The following is a 13,019-nucleotide window of genomic DNA, read 5'->3' on the forward strand; positions in this document are numbered from 1 at the left end:
TCAGAACCTACCTAACCTGTGCATCGCTGATATCTTGTTTTTTTCCAAATGACTCCTTTACTGCAACTACCATAATTGTATATCGCAGTTAGGCCCGTTTCACACGTCAGTGAAAAACACTGACGTTTTTCACTGGCATGTAAAACACGCACATGTCCCTCCGTGTGCCGTGATTCACGGCACACATGGGTTGTCTAAGTGCAATCCGGGCTCCGTTCTCCGTGGCCCGTGATTGCACTTAGAGATTAACTCACCTGTGCGTGCTCCCGCTCTCCATGGTGCTGATCGCTCCCGCGGTGCTGCATCCGGCCGGCACTGACCCCTGCAGCAGCTGCTTCCGGGTCGGCTGTGTCGTGCATCATGAATATGTGCGACAATAATGAGCCAGCTCAGAAGCAGCAAGCTGCACGGGCTGCATAGGAAATCGCTGGAGCCAGGTGAGTAAAAATGATTTTTATTTTAGGCACTTGTTTCACGGACCACACCACTGCGTGGTTCGTGGGACATCAGTGATGCCAGAAAAAAATGGACATGTCTCCGTGCGGCAATCACGGACACTCGGGTACGCCGCACGGAGACATGGTCAGTGAAAAATCACTGACGTGTGAGCAGACCCATTCATTATAATGGGTCTGCGTATGTCAGTGATTCTGGTACGTTTAAAAAAAAGCACAAACGTACCAGAATCACTGACGTGTGAAACAGGCCTTATGGTGTGCACAGTAGATGTGCAGCAGCCTCCTGTGTTTTACAGTCGATGCAACACAATAACGGGGATAATGGCTAACAGGTATTTCCATACAGCTGAAGGGTGCGCCCCTAGACTCAATTCCCAACTGTGGGCTCGAGACACTCCAGTCCAACCCTGTATTAAATAGTGTTGGATTATTTGCCATTGATCCAGCCTTCTTCTGTGGTCGAGTCAATTGCAGATTCTGAATGGCTCTCACTGAGTAAAGAATAATGGTGTTCTGCTGCCAATGCAACTGAAGCAGGACGTACGACAGTCTGCAAAGTGCAAAATGCTCTTTCATTGGCTGGATGCAGGTAGGTTATTTTCTGACTGCATGAAACAGCTTTTATTTTACCTTAACACGTATTTAATGGAGATCCATTTGGGATCCAAAACAGCTGGCTCCATTTGTTGAGTGGAGCCAAATGATGTAGTACACCAAAAAGAACCAAACTGCAGATCACTAATATAAGACTACATGTTTATATATACAGAATCTCCTTCATATCACTTTTCCTGTAGGCTATGTGACCTGGCAGTGGATTAGATTTTTGATGTGGCATGTACAGTAATATCTATGTGAATTTTATTTAAGCCCTATGCACAATTATTGCATAATGCGCTATCTGTCATGTTGTTACATAGTGGCACATGGCAAAAGTGTTCCAGAAATTGTCAGTTCAGTAGTTATCAATGAACAAAGATGCTCAGGATGAATATAGACATCATTAGCAGAGTTGAGCGAGTACCTAACTATTCACGCTCGTATACTCATAACGAATACTATCTAATACTCGTATATTCATTCCAAATAGTGTGTGCAATGCAAGTCAATGGGGAAAATCTCGCAATGTAACGAGTAACCTGAATGCTGTACTTTTCGTGCAAGTAGTGAATAGTGCAGAATTCTAGTTACTTGTTACATTGCGAATATTCCCCATTGACTTGAGTATAGCGAGTACGAATAGTTAGGTACTCGCTCAACTCTAATCATTAGCTAATTAATATTCATATTATCTAGCAAGAAAACAATGTTGTATTAGTTGTAACTTTTATGTAGGGATAGCACTTACTCTGAGTTTGGCTTGCATTCATATTGTCAGGCCAACAAGTCATTATTGGTAGTGGTGTAACTTGAAGCTTGGGAGCCCAAATGAAAAATATCCAAATTAATCATCGACTATGATGGGTCTTTAATAGAATTAGGGGTACTTTACACGCTACGACATCGCTACCGATATATCGTCGGGGTCACATCGTTAGTGACACACCTCCGCCGCCGGTAGCGACATCGCAGTGTGTAACGCTAAAGAGCGACGATCAATGATCACAAAATCATTCCAAATGATCGTTGACACGTCGTTCATTTCCTTAATATCGTTGCTGCTGCCACCGGTACAATGTTGTTCTTCGTTCCTGCGGCATCACACATCGCTGTGTGTGACACCACGGAAGCGACGAATATCTCCTTACCTGCGTCCACTGGCAATCCGAAAGGAAGGAGGTGGGCAGGATGTTACGTCCTGCTCATCTCCACCCCTCCGCTTCTATTGGCCGGCCGCTTAGTGATGCGGCAGTGACGTTGCTATGATGCCAAACGCCCCTCCCCCTTGAAGGAGTGATTGTTCGGCGGTCATAGTGACGTCGCTGTCAAGGTATGTGCGGTGACGCTGCCGTAGCGATAATGTTCGCTACGGCAGCGATCACACAATATCGCACACACGACGGGGGCGGGTGCTATCGCGCGCAACATCGCTAGAAATTGCTTGCGATGTCGCAGCATGTAAAGTACCCCTTAGTGTTCTCATTTGGACAAAAGGAATATTTTGGACCTCACTAGACTCGGTGCTACGCAACCCTGCACCAAATATAGTTATGCCCCAGATTATTTGTATAAATTGGTTATTTACACAAAGATAATTTGCCAGATTGGTAATTGTGAACTTTTTTTACACACTATTTACAGACTATGGTCATTGCTATTACACTTGTTGGGAAAGATTTTTCAACGATCTGTTAGATCCAATCAAATTCCCTATTAAAAACAGTAGTTATGTTATGTCGACGAGGGTCAGCGAACACCTGGGAGTGGACGCACTGGGCCGTACAACGGACTCCCCTGAGGGCAGTAGAAAACCCCTATACAGGGATTGTCTTGCACAGCAACAGGGGGCCTAAATGCATGACTGCCAGGAACCAGTGGAGATCAGCTCTTACGGACTGCTAAAGTCTCTTAATGTCCGGTGCTGGTGTGCTCGGATGTGGCAGCATGGAGATGGTAACTAGGACTTGGCAGCATGGAGGTGGTGGGTGAGACATGGCAGCACAGAGGTGGTGGCTCACGCGTGGCAGCATGGAGGTGATGGCTCAGACGTGGCAGCATGGAAGTGATAGCTCAGATGTGGCGGCACGGAGGTGGTGGCTCAGACATGGCAGCGCGGAGGTGGTGACTCAGATGCGGCAGCACAGAGCTGATGGTAGAGAGCAGGCTCTAGGACAAGACACAGGTTAGGAACATGAGACTGGTACTAGGACACAATTAGCAGAACTAGACATAGTAGTATAATGGGACCTGAGAACTATCAACGCACTAACTAGTAGGCAATGTTGCTCAGGCGCCTCTTCTAAGGAGAGATGATCTTAATTACCTTCCACGGTGAGCTGACCTCCAGAAATACTTCTGGGAAATAAGATGCTGGCCCTTTAAGAAAGGGGCGTGGCTGAGCGTACCCTATGGGCACTCCCAGATAGCCTGCATGTGGCCTGAAAGCGGGAGGAGGCCATGGCAGAGCTCATGACAGGCACAGAGCACATGGAGCCGGGAGGCAGTGGAGAAGGGTGCCCCCACCAGAGCCTGTGAGCGAGGGCACTTAGCGATGCCGCTTTGGGACCGGGCGCTTCCAAGTTACCACTAGTGATGCTGACCACTGCTTCTTGCTCGATCGAGCCTCGAGCATCAGAGTTTAAAAATGCTCAAGTTTCCCATTGACTTCCATTATACTCAGTACTAAAGTCACGCCCAAGCACCCTTGAGGAACGATGTGCTCAGTGGTGAGCATGCTCTCTCCTCACTAGTTATACCCAGTAACCTCTTTCTTTCCGCTGACCATTTTTGGGTGTTCTTTGTACAAGTCCGATTTCCTCTACTGCTAGATTCTATTGAACATCCTGGAAAACACACATTCATTTGACACCATTCGCAATCTTTCGATTGTGTAACAGCCCAACTGTTTTTCCCTTCTCGTGCTGATTCCTAGTATGATGCGGGGTAATTTGATGGGAGAAAAACATTTGCTGCTTGTGTTCTCTCTGTTTCTCTCTCCCTCCTCCCACACGCATGCTCCCACTGGCAGGCATGACTGCAACACTCAGCTACGAGTAGCACTAGGAGAAGTGCGAGCAAGCAAAGGGATTCTCAGGCAGGAGAGCTCCATCTGTGTGACTCATCCAGGTAATAGCTTTATTGCCACCACTCCTGAGCTTTCTTTATATCAATTCCCATCTCTCCTTTTCCATATTCTATACTTTTCTTATGATTTTTGTCCAGCTCTGTAAACTCTGTGCACAAGGTGTTTTATTTTCTTCATTATCAATCATCATCATCGTTTGCTGCTTGCCCCATCATTTATGTCTAGCCAGGAATCAGCGGACAGGTTGTATTAGTGGACGGAGGGATAATGCTGCTAGTGAGAATGTTTGCAGTGCCATCTGCAATGGGGCAGCACGTGTCTAAGTAGTAAATGCATAAAGCTGAAGGTGCCACATGCAGATTACCATCCTCCGTATATTTTATATCATCGTTTTGTACTTGAAATCTAAGTAGAGCAATCTTTTTACACCGTGTTCCTCTTCCCAGATATTACAAACCCTATATTTTCATGGAATTCTTTAAAGAAAGCGTCTTTTATGTTTTATATCTTTGTTGTTGTTGTTGCTATGTACGAAGAAGAATCACTTGACGTCTCTTGTTAAGGGAAGATCAATATCCCCTGACTAGATTGACTGTAACACCTCCAGTATACGTCTTAGGGAATGAAATAAGTAATATAGCCTCTTTCTTGAGTTTTAATGTGCACTTTTGTAACAGGAAAACAATTTGGAATAGGCAATATGCATGTATTGTACATATTAAGGACATTTATAGGAGAAATTAATGAAAGTGGCTGATCATTTTGCCCCTCGCAGTGGATTCTTGGGTCTTGAGCCACTCGGGCTTTGTAGTAAAGCATGGACAGCTCCTTCCTTTTTTGTAGTCACCTGTATGACTTACTGAATGCGCAGCATGCTTCTTTAACGTAGGGGTATTGCATGAAGCCAAATAATTAACAGCAACTATTCCATTCATTTCTTGTTCTTTTATGTGAAGGATCGGTGTAGTCAATGCATCACAGTATGGCTACATTTGTGACTTCAGCATTTGTGCTGCTCTAACATTTTAACAGAGGGGATTCCATTTCTAAGTACTCCATGCAGCTCGATGTGTGTTTCCAAGGAGACGAATGGCCTGCCATCCCACTTCCATTCTCTTTAAGTCTAGTATTTTGGCTTTGTGTGTTCTTTCTTCCGTCTTTTACTTTCGAGCAGAAATCATCTGCTTTCTTCCGTACTTGTGTAGAAAGCTGATAACCTCGGTGTGACGCTTCTCTGATTTCATCATAAATAAATGGATTTCATACACTAGACAGTTGCTCGGGGTGGTTTGGTTGTTATGGTGGGGACACTCAACGGATTCTCTGTACTCTAGGTTGTAAAATGAAAGGATAAGGTGTACAATATGTATTAATATTGTATTAATATTCTTTAAGGTCAATAATTGAATATTTGACGGACTTTTATTGATTCGAAGAGGAGGTGGAAGGTTGAACTAGATGGACCTAGGTCTTTTTTCAACCTATGCAACTATGTGACATTTCTTGTACGCAATGTTATTTATGTGATACACAAGATTTGTGAATAATATAGTGTTTTTTTGTGAATAGATAAGCACTTTCACTTATTTACACACACACATCATATATATATATATATATATATATATATATATATATATATCAGGGAAATAATATTGGAAACACAGAAATTTAGAAGTAATTTCTCTGGTGCTTTGCACAAGATGCATTGTCTTAGATACAATACAGAGAGAACTGTATCACTATGGTGATGTCTGAGCCTCACAGCAGATTTATGATAATTATACAGTAAATGCAGAGAAACACATTTATTCCTACCCAACAGCTTCGCTTTTTTATATCCTGTGCAAAGGGTTTAGCCAATGCCTGAGTATAAAGGCATATGTGGGACCGTTTCAAAAAAAACACCTGAATAATAGACTCTTTCTATTCATTTCCTTTGTAAAACCACTTTGCTGGTCATAAGGTCATTCTTTTGAGGGTTTTTTTCACTTCAGGTTTTGAAAAAGGCTTGGTAGAGAAAGAGAAAATGTGTGGCACTACTGTAAGGGTAAGTGCCCACAACCAGGACTCGCTGTGTCCTGGACGCATTGGTTCCTGACCTGTGGGGCCGTGTGTCTACTCCAAAGGTGACCGCAGCGGCCCGTGCCCACGATCAGGGTTCAGTGCATTGCGGTCTCTCACTTGTGTTCTCCCTATGGAGGACGCTTGCGACTCTGCAGCAAAGAATTGACATGCTGCGGCCTCGGAAAGCTGCACCACAGGTCAGTTTTCGCTGCGGGCCGCACACACACAGTGTGTGCGGCTCGCATGGAATTTCTATAAATCCCATTCACTGTTCTTGTACTGTACAATGCAGCATTTTGGAAGCAGCCAAAACACACTACATCCAAAACACTGCAAACACTGTTCGTGGGCACACAGCCTTAGGCCAGGTGTACATGTTGAATATTTGGTGAGTTTTTACCTCAGTATTTGTGGCCAAAACCAGGGAGTGGAACAATCAGGGGAAACATATAATAGAAAGACGTGCACCGCTCCTACATTTTTTCCCACTTGTTTGACTTACAAATACTGAGGTAAAAAACTCACCAAATACCCAACATGTGCACATGGCCTTAGCTAAAATAGAATATGTGGGGCTTGTATTTGGTTTGTTTTTTATTATTATTATTATTATTATTAGTATTTATTATTATAGCGCCATTTATTCCATGGCGCTTTACAAGTGAGAGAGGGTATACGTACAACAATCATTAACAGTACAAAACAGACTGGTATAGGAGGAGAGAGGACCCTGCCCGCGAGGGCTCACAGTCTACAGGGAATGGGTGATGGTACAATAGGTGAGGACAGAGCTAGTTGCGCAGTGGTCTACTGGACTGAGGGCTATTGTAGGTTGTAGGCTTGTTGGAAGAGGTTGGTCTTGAGGTTCCTCTTGAAGCTTTCCACAGTAGGGGAGAGTCTGATGTGCTGAGGTAGAGCGTTCCAGACTATGGGGGATGCATGGGAGAAATCTTGTACGCGATTGTGGGAAGAGGAGATAAGAGAGGAGCAGAGAAGGAGATCTTGTGAGGATCTGAGGTTGCGTGCAGATAGGTACCGGGAGACTAGGTCACAGATGTAGGGAGGAGACAGGTTGTGCATGGCTTTGTATGTCATGGTTTTACCACTGTATTTGTATCCCAAAGCTAGTTGTAGAGTCAGAGGGAAAGAATAATAGAAACACGAGCACCACTTCTGTATTTATGACTAACACTCTGGATTTGGATCACAAATACTGAGGGAAAAACTCTCCAAATACTTAACGTGTGCACGGGGCCTAAGAAGGCGTTTGATGGAATCTGCTCCAAACTATATACTGTCCTATCAAAAATCTGCAAAAAAACGCTTTAGGGAAAAAGTAAAAATGTCCAAAATAATTCTACGGGTATTTGCACATTCTGTCTTCCTGCTGAGCTTTTGAGTAGAAACACCAACAACATTAAGGCCTCAATCCATCACACAGTTTTCAACAATATTCTGTCATAAAATGCTTGATATGTTGCTACATTTTTGCACAACTCGATGTCGAGCAAAAATGTTGCCACTTTTGAAGCTTTCAGTCTAGTCTTGCTTAGCGCAACTAGACCACTCTATCACCTATCACTCTATCACCTCTGACCACTGTATTTAGATGCTCCTGGTGTATTAAGAATGCAAATTCATCAAAATGCTGCAGGAAAATGCCAACGGTGTTTTTCCTGAAATATCTTCTTTTGAGTCTTTTGGTCTTTTTTTGAGGTGTATTTGTCACTGGCGTCTTTTATTTTAAGACGTATGTGTAAACTAGTGAGTGGTTTCTAAAACAAAATCCTCCAGAAGAACGATCAGGTCACTTCTTTTAACGACTTAAGAGCTTTCAAAGTCTAAAGCAATTAAAAAAGCTCAAAAAAATCTGAAAATATGCACAGAGAGTCGTTTTGATATACATATATTAATTATTTTTAGCATTGGTTAAGCGCTCCTTTAGGCTATGTGCGCACTAGAAAGTGACTTTTTCTTAAGAAAAAAACGGACCCTCTGAAATAATCCCACACCCTCGGTAAAAAACGCAGTAAAACCGCACCCGCAGTTTTCCGGATTTTCCGCAAGTTGGTCCCTGCATATTTTTACCATTATCTATGGCAAAAATCACAGGTACCTGCGGAAAAGAAGTGACATGCTCATTAAATCCGCGGGTATAAAAAAATGCAGTGTGCGCACAGCATTTTTTAAAACCGATAGGTTTTGCTGCGGAATTGACTACAGCAATGTTAGACACATTTTCTGCAGCAAATTCGCGGCAAATCTGTGGCAAAATCCGCTGTAAATCCGCAGCGTGCACACAGGGCCTTAGGCACGTATGACGCCGTGTTCATACATACCGGAATCACGGACATACTCAGACCCATTAAAATCAATGGGTCTGCGCACACATTAGTGTTTTCACAAGGACCATGTGTCCATAAGGAGCACATGCGTGTCCATGTGTTCTGCAGGGAGATTTTCTCCGGCAGCACTGATGTCACACGGACCACATACTGATGTGACCGATGTATCAAGTATCGGAGAAAACACGTGCCTTTGAAATAAAATTAATTTCTATACTCGCCTGTCTGCAGCAATGCTGTCGTTGGCGCTGCTGTCACTTGCTTCAGGGCCTGTTCATTATGCTCATTGTATATTCACTGCACCGTGGACCGGGAATCAAGTGTGACCGCAGCGCCGGAGACATCAGCACCACGGATAGCAGTGGAGAGGCAAGTGTGTAAAAACTTCCTGATCTCTGTGTGCTATGATGGATAGCACACGGAGAACACGTGTGCCAAAATCACGGCACATGGAGGGCCATATGCACCTTCAACACGTCCATGAAAAACATGTCAAAGAGGCCTTAAATGGAATTTATGTGAAATCGGCCTGAAAAAGGCGCCATGTACATATACTGTTAAATGTTTCAAAACTACTTTGAGAAATGATTCAGGAAATTTAAAACTTTTCCAAAATGTTCCCAAAAATGAGTTTCCTGTAGAAGTTTCCAGTAGAAAACTTGTCATTTTTGACCGCCTTAAAAAAAAAAAAAAAAAAAAAAGGGCAGGTTCATGGCAGAATTTGACTGTGGCTCCAGTTATCATTTGTGTTTTTGTATTGTGGCCTTAGTTGCTGTTTTGGAGCCAAATTCATCAATATGGCACAAGTAATTCATGAATTTGATGCAAGTTAAGGCCTGAAACACACTTCCGTTAAAAACACGCACGTGCCGCGAGACACATATTTACCCTGCGTGTTGCGTGTGGTAAGTACGTGTCTCGGGTACGTGCGGTCCACGTGTGTTCTACGTGTACTACCCACGATAGCACACGTAGAACCGGTAATTTGCATACTCACGTGGTCCGCGCTGCTGTCCGTGGTGCTGATCTTCGGTCTCCAGCCATGCCGTCTCCCCGCTGCTGCTGCTCCCGGCAGCAGTGAAGTGAATATTAAATGAGAATAATGAGCGGCGGTTGGCAGCAAGTGGCAGCAGCGGCAGAGACAGGAGGGCTGGAGAAGGTGAGTAAATGTTTTGGTTTTTTTTCACTGACACGTGTGTTTCCTCCGGCGCGTGTTACACGGGACCGCATCCACACTACATCCGTGTGGTACGGGTGCGGGCCGTGTGACACCCGTGATGCCGGAGAAAAACGGACATGTCAGCGTGTAGAAAAACGCACACACGTACAAATGCACACGGACACACATTCCGTGTGGTTATACGTGTGTGTGCCTGCTACAATAGGGTAGCATTGCTGAATGTGTCTCCGTGCCGCCAGTATGTGCAAAAAATGGCAAACACGTACCGGCGGCACGGATATGTGTCGGAGGCCTAAAAAATAGACTTGCTTGAGCTATTTTTGCGACTTTTGGTGCCAAAAGGCGCACATTTGCACTTCAAAGTCTCACAATTTCACAAATGAACTAGGGAGGACTGGAGAAATGTTATCCAAGGAATTGTTTTTTTGTATTGCTAACTTTTTATTGCATTTTTTGGGGGAGTTTCAGTGATTAAAATACACTATTGGCATGTTCTTGCGTTTTCTTTTTGGTTTTTTTGGGGTTTTTTTGCTCATTGTCATATACTAATTGTGATATGTTCAGACCATATTCCTGCACGGTAATACACAGCCATTACACAATACATACCAGGGGCACATTTATAAAATTATATTAGCACAGGAACATTTTTTTTAACAAACCCTTCAAAGAGTTTTCATTGAATATATTTATTACATGACTGCAGCTGTAGCATGGTACTACATTTTCATACACGTCCTTAAAACAGCCGATAAAGACATAGGTTTAGTGTATCCATAGAAGACAAAACAGCAATATATAGATTGATAAGTAAATTGAATAAATTATAACTCACAAAATAAATAAATCACAGAAAGTAAGTGAGAAGTATTAAAACATAACTTTTTACTAAGTATGTATTAAAATATAGCAACAAAATATTAAAATACTGGAGGAGTGAGGGGCAAAAAGATCATGGAACAATCTATAACCTATATACACACATAAACCTATACTCAAGTATAGAAAATATTGAAAATAAGATACTAGTGCCTCTGAATATAATAATAATAATTTTATTCATTTATAAAGCACTGTTAGGCTATGTGCGCACGTTGCGTAAATACATGTAGTTACGCTGCGCTTTGTAGCGCAGCGTAACTGCATACGTCCTGCGTCCCCTGCACAGTCTATGGAGATTGTACAAGACATGTCACTTCTTCCGTGCGCTTTGCCGGCAGCTCCTGCTCTGTCTATGGGAGGAGCTGCAGGCAGAGCGCATGGAATCGGCTTCACTACGGACATTTCTGCAGCGATTTAAAGCGCACATGTGCTCTTCAGATCGCTGCAGAAATTTCTGCAGTGAACTGTACGCAACGTGCGCACATAGCCTTAATTCCACAACGCTTTACATACAATGGCAACACTGTCCACATTCGTGCTCACAATCTAAGTTCCCTATCAGTATGTCTTTGGAGTGTGGGAGGAAACCCAAACAAACACAGGGAGAACTTACAAACTCCTTGCAGATGTTGCCCTTGGTGGGAATTGAACCCAGGACCCCAGCGCTGCAAAGCTGCAGTGCTAACCACTGAGACACATTAGAATATCATAAAAAGTTTATTTATTTCAGTAATTCAATTAAAAAAGTGAAATGAATATATTATATAGAGTGATTACAAACAGAGTGATTTATTTCAAGTGTTTATTTCTGTTAATGTTGATGATTTTGGCTTACAGCCAATGAAAACGCAAAAGTCATTATCTCTGAAAATTAGAATATTACATAAGACCAAACTCAGAAATGTTGGCCTACTGAAAAGCATGTACAGTAAATGCCTCAATACTTGGTTGGGGCTCCTTTTGCATGAATTACTGTATCAATGCGGCGTGGTATGGAGGCAATCAGCCTGTATCACTGCTGAGGGTTTATGGAAGCCCAGGTTACTTTGTAAGCAGCCTTCAGCTCGGCTGCATTGTTGGGTCTGGTGTCTCTCATCTTCTTCTTGGCAATACCCCATAGAATCTCTATGGGGTTTAGGTCAGGCGAGTTTGCTGGCCAATCAATCACAGTGATACTGGAGTTATTAAACCAGGTATTGGTACCTTTGGCAGTGTGGACAGGTGCCAAGTCCTGCTGGAAAATGAAATTTCCATCTCCAAAAAGCTTGTCGGCAGAGGGAAGCATGAAGTGCTCTAAAATTTCCTGGTATAAATCTGCGCTGACTTTGGTCTTGATAAAACACAGTGGATCTACACCAGCAGATAACATAGCTCCCCAAACCATCACTGATTGTGGAAACTTCACACTAGACCTCAAGCAGCTTGGATTGTGGTCTCTCTACTCTTCCTCCCGACTCTGGGATCCTGATTTCCAAATGAAATGCAAAATTTACTTTAATCTGAAAACAACACATTGGACCACTGAGCAACAGTCCAGTTCTTTTTCTTGGCCAAGGTAAGACGTTTTTGGCATTGTCTGTTGGTCGTGAGTGGCTTGACACAAGAAGTGCAACAGTTGTAGCCCTTGTCCTGGATACGTCTGTGTATGGTGGCTCTTGATGCACTAACTCCAGCAGCAGTCCACTCCTTGTGAATCTCCCCCAAATTTTTCTTAATAATCCTATCAAGGCTGTGGTTATCTCGATTGCTTGTGCACCTTTTTCTACTACACTTTTTCCTTCCACACAACTTTCCATTAATATGCTTGGATACAGCACTCTGATCAGCCAGCTACTTTAGCAATGACCTTTTGTGGCTTACCCTCCTTGTGGAGTGTGTCAATGACTATCTTCTGGACATCTGTCAAGTCAACAGTCTTCCCCATGATTGTGTAGCCTTAGGAAGCCTTTGCAAGTGTTTTGTGATAATTATTCTAATTTTCCGAGATAATGACTTTTGGGTTTTTATTGGCTGTAAGCCATAATCATCAACATTACCAGAAATAAATGCTTGAAATAGATCACTCTGTTTGTAATGACTCTATATAATATACGCATTTCCATTTATGTATTAAATTGCTGAAGTAAATACACTTTTTGATGATATTCTAATTTATTGAGATGCACTTGTAGATCCTATTTGAAACACACTTATTCATCCAATATAAATCCAAGTTTAATACTACTATGTATGCATATGTCAGTTATTCATCTAAAGGTAATAAGAAAATGGTCTTGATAGTGGTCCCACGCATGTACACCCAAGCACTAGATAACTGCCATATACAGCTTTGAAGAAAAAGATGACACCCAACAGTGATTTAAGTGTTACTCAATACTGTTGTCCTTTAAAACACAAAAAAG

General features: G+C 42.9%; 1 protein-coding gene across 1 annotated transcript in view; it reads left to right on the top strand.

Moving 5' to 3' along the window:
• Window positions 1-4,030: 4,030 nt before the first annotated feature.
• The window catches only part of GPRIN1 (G protein regulated inducer of neurite outgrowth 1), a 120,251-nt gene continuing 111,262 nt past the window's right edge, over window positions 4,031-13,019 (top strand). Inside the window, exon 1 of the mRNA XM_075342364.1 lies at window positions 4,031-4,184. The gene's annotated coding sequence lies outside the window, so the exon portion shown is untranslated. The remainder of the gene's footprint in view (window positions 4,185-13,019) is intronic.

Source organism: Anomaloglossus baeobatrachus, chromosome 4 (genome assembly GCF_048569485.1).
Source record: "Anomaloglossus baeobatrachus isolate aAnoBae1 chromosome 4, aAnoBae1.hap1, whole genome shotgun sequence".
NCBI lineage: Eukaryota > Metazoa > Chordata > Amphibia > Anura > Aromobatidae > Anomaloglossus > Anomaloglossus baeobatrachus.